The 4,700-nt window shown below is 41.0% G+C and overlaps 1 pseudogene; it reads right to left on the bottom strand.

The window, feature by feature from the left end:
- Positions 1–1,768: 1,768 nt before the first annotated feature.
- On the bottom strand, positions 1,769–1,887 carry LOC127484509 (5S ribosomal RNA; annotated as a pseudogene).
- Positions 1,888–4,700: the final 2,813 nt, after the last annotated feature.

Raw genomic sequence — 4,700 nt, forward strand, 5'->3', positions numbered from 1 at the left:
CACTGGATTAAAATTGTTGTAATTTGTTAAAAGTATTCAACAGTTTATATCTTGATGGGAGTTAGTGTAGCTAGTCCAGTGAACTGACTTCATGTTTTTATCAGCATGGTAATTGCCCTACTGCTTTGGGATATGCTGTGAACAAAGCATTCTAGTAGCTTGTGCTCCAGGGGGATGTAAGAGACGATACTAAACATGAACACTGAATGAGTAAGATAATTCCATCTACTGTTGAGTGCTGTAAAGAAAAATGTAGGGGGCTGGTGTGACAAAGTTGGTAAAGCCCTGGCTGTTTCACTTCCAGTTCAGCTCCCTGTTAATGACCTGTGAAAAGCAGCGGAGGCTGGCCCAAGGGCGTGGGCCCCTGCCACCCACATGGGTTACCCAGATGAAGCTCCTGGCTCCTTTTTTTAGGCCTGGTCCAGCCCTGACCATTGCAATCATCTGGGGAGTAAATCAGCAGATGGAAGATCTCTCTCTCTCTGTAACTCTGACTTTGAAATAAATAAGCAAACAAAAACAAACAGAAAAAAGAAATATCTAGGTGGTAGGCATTTGGAGCATCAGTTAAGCTGCAGCTTGGGACAGCCACATCCCACACTGGAGTACTCAGTTCAAGTCATAACTCTTCTCTCCATTCCAGGTTCCTACTAATGTACAGTCTTGGGGACAGAAGGTGATGACTGAAGTGATTGGGTCCCTGGTACCCGTGTGGGAGACATGAACTGAGCTCCTAGCTCCCAACTACAGTCTGGACCAGCCTGGTGTTTGTGGACATTTGTAGACTCAACCTGTGGGTGGAAGATCTATCTATGTATTTATCTATCTCAGTCAATCTATCTTAGATCATCATCTATCTTTATATTTATTTGTTCTGGCTAAAATGATCAGGAAAGTTCTCACCAAGGAAGTCAGTTAGGATTTGGGACCTCAGTGATGAAAATCCAGCAGTCAAGGAAATTTCAAAGAGTGAAGAGTTCCAAGCAGGAAAATGGCAAGTGCCTAGGATAATAGCAGGCTTCCCAGATTTGGGACAGAAGGGAGGCCCTGTAACATACGTATAAGGAACATGGAGAGAATTGAGATAGCAGAGGTCAGAGGAGTAGGTCAGTTTCAGTTTACACAGTTCTTGTAATCCATGCTGAGGAGTTTCGATAATCTGGTCACAAACAATTAGAAGAATTTATGAAAGAGAAGGAAGTGAGAAGATCACCAGCTTGGACAAAAATCATTCTTGATGTGTGGAGAGAATGGTGAGTGGGGAGCATGGAGGGGTCTACGTTGTGCTGTAGCAGGCAAAGCCACTGCTTGTGAGGCTGGAATCCATTGAGTACTGGCCAAGTCCCATCTGCTCCACTTCTGATCCAGCTCACTGCTAATGGCCTAGGAAAAGAGCCAAAAGATGGCCCAGATGTTTGGGCCCTGTCACCCCACATGGGAGACTCGGAAAAATTTCTTGGTTCCTGGCTTTGGTCTGGCTCAGGACTGGATGTTGTGGACAAACACTGGATGGAAGATCTCTCTCCTTCTCTTTCTTTTCCTTCTCTATTTCTCTTTCTTTATTTCTCTCTATCTCTATCTTTCCCTCTCTCTGTAACTCTGATTTTCAAATAAATAAATCTTAATGAAGAATACAGATGCAGAAGCCAGTTAGGAAGCTTATTAGAATAACTCATCCAGGAGATGACCTGGTATTGCAATTTTTGGCAGTGTGATGGTAAGAAGTATTTGGATTTACAAAGTATTTCTTTTTTTTTTTTTTTTTTAAAGCCTACAGCACCCGGTATTCCCAGGCGGTCTCTCATCCAAGTACTAACTAGGCCCGACCCTGCTTAGCTTCCGAGATCAGACGAGATCGGGCCCGTTCAGGGTTGTATGGCCATAGACTGGATTTACAAAATATTTCGGAGGCAGAGCTGACATAACTTACTAATGCAGTTGATGTTTAGAATGAAGGGGGAGCAGAACCAAAGGAAAGTCTTAGATTCTCTTTCTAATCAACAAAGTGGTGGGTGAAGATCTATACTTTTTTGGGGTCACTTTGTGTTGAGATGGCAATTCAGTATTCCAGTGGACTCAAATAGGCAGTCAGATGTATCATCATGGAGTTCAGGGGACACTTGAGACTCTTTAGGGTACAGATAGTATTTATAACCATGCTGCTGAGCATCACAGGAAAGCAATAAGAGAGCTGAAGGCTGAATATCGAGTTTCAGAGCATTCTTGTATTTTTGAGGTCCAATGAGGGAGAACAAATAAAAAGAAGAAGAAGAAAAAGGGAGGTGAGATAAAAAAAATGGAGGGAGAAGATTAAACCAGATGGGTATTGGTGGTGAACAAATATCCAAAAGAACAAGGAGTTTCAACAAGTATGGATGATCTGCTCTGTGAACTAATTCTAAAAGATGATTTAACATGGACAACAGAACTTGAGCGCCAGCTTTCAAAAGATTAAGTAGTTAACAACTTTAATATGAGGAGTTTCTATGGAGTGAGGAGGACAAAAGTCCACGTGGAATGAGTGCAGGATGGTCACTGAGGAAGTGGGAACCCAAACTACAGACAGATCCTTGGAGGATTGGTGTTAGCAAAGGGACTGGAGAAGTGGAACAGTAATGGATGGTGGATGTGGAGTCTAGAGAATTCCATTTAAAGTTTGATAATTATTAGGCACATTTGAATAATAATGGGAATGAATCATAAGAATGAGAAGTACATAAAACAGGAAAGAAAAGAGGAACTTCTAAGCAGTGAAGTTCTACAAAGCCATGGGAGAGTGGACCCAGAGTACACAAATGGCATTAAATAAGAACAAGAAAAATTCAGATTTTAAAGAGAAAGAAGTCTCAACCCATGATGTAAGTGCAGGACATTTTGTAGTTGCAGTTTCTCAGGTGTGGTTGTAGTAAGATAAGGCAGTTCTTGGAGGAGTGGATCTGTTTTATTCATGATGTATGAAGTCAGTCTTCATCGAGACTAGGGAAGGAAGATGTTAAAGATTTCCAAAGAGAGGTGGTGGAGAAAAGGCATCTGTGAGAGAGACAAATGATTAGATTAAACACTAACATTGTCTGGGGATGTTGGGGATTATCTGGGATTTGAGATCATGAATTTGTCATGTTACTTCAAATAGTAATCAGACTCTTAGATGCAGTCATCTGAGATAAGCACTTAACTGGGTTATCTAGAATTAGATATTGCCAATTATTTGACTGTGGGATAGTAGGGCTTAAAGATTTAAGGGTATGTGTAACAGAATGAGTATAGTACTACACCACGGTATATAAATGGATGAAGAAGGAAAATGACATAAATACAAAGGGATTTTAATGCATCACGAAACCATAATTCTTTCAATGTTTTAAGGCGTTGTTGGATTAGTGCAGTCTAGGAGTAAGAAAACTCCAGTAAGCAAAAGGTCAGTGGTTTATAGATTGTTGATATTTTAGAATTGATACAGTTATTAGTGATTACATATTCTTGAATGTAACCATCTAAGTCAATGACTATGGAAATAAGATGAATGAAGATACAATCTAAATAAATGAAACTGTTAGGCTATTGGATGATCCATCTTAGGAAGGTCAAAGATGTCAAGGGAGATAATAAAAACAGGAGTGAAAGAGTAACAGTAATTAAGGTATGAAAGATCCACTTTTCAGACTATCCCACAGAGTCATTATCCCCACACCCAAAAGACAGGTTACTCCACAGGCATGCCTCTGTAACCCCACTCTAGAAGGGAGGATCAGAAAGTGCCACAAAGGGGGAAATTAGCAGGCGCTGTGGCTCACTAGGCTAATCCTCCGCCTTGTGGTGCCAGCACACCGGGTTCTAGTCCCAGTCAGGGTGCCGGATTCTGTCCCGGTTGCCCCTCTTCCAGGCCAGCTCTCTGCTGTGGCCAGGGAGTGCAGTGGAGGATGGCCCAAGTACTTGGGCCCTGCACCCCATGGGAGACCAGGGTAAGCACCTGGCTTCTGCCATCGGATCAGCGCGGTGCGCCGGCCACAGCGCGCCGGCTGTGGCAGCCATTGGAGGGTGAACCAACGGCAAAGGAAGACCTTTCTCTCTGTCTCTCTCTCTCACTGTCCACTCTACCTGTCAAAAAAAAAAAAAAAAAAAAAACGAAGGGGGAAAATAAGGACTGCGACTCAGGGGGTTCCCCACTTCTAAATCACCCAAAGTGTGGAGACCCGGAGGCTCAGGGGCTGGGGAGAGTCCTCACTTTTCCAGGTTGCAGGGTTACACTGAAAGTAAAGTCAATGAGATCATAAACCATTTCAATAAAAGTATGGTACACAATTTATAATTTTATAGATAAAATAGTTTAAATGCTTTTGATTTAAATTCTGTTTTGCTTTTCTCTGTCTAGATGAACTAAATACATTAGAGATAACTTTTATTTCTTGCTAAGTAACATCTAAATTTTTTTTTCAGATAGAGGAAAATATCTGTATATTTAATTAATGGTTCAAAACTTTTCTCTGAATATTTCCTTCTATTTTAAATATTTTATTCTAATTCACATCTCTGCACAAAGTAAATAACAATAGAATCAGTCTTACTAAATACATATTTACATTATACTGCGATTTCTTTAAATGATATTGAAAAGCAGATCTAAGATCCTGAAATGTTGATGAGTCTCATGATAAGGTGTACAGGATAGCTGTGTTGGAGACATTGATTTAACATGAAAA

The sequence above is a fragment of the Oryctolagus cuniculus genome, chromosome 17, assembly GCF_964237555.1.
Source record: "Oryctolagus cuniculus chromosome 17, mOryCun1.1, whole genome shotgun sequence".
Taxonomy (NCBI): domain Eukaryota; kingdom Metazoa; phylum Chordata; class Mammalia; order Lagomorpha; family Leporidae; genus Oryctolagus; species Oryctolagus cuniculus.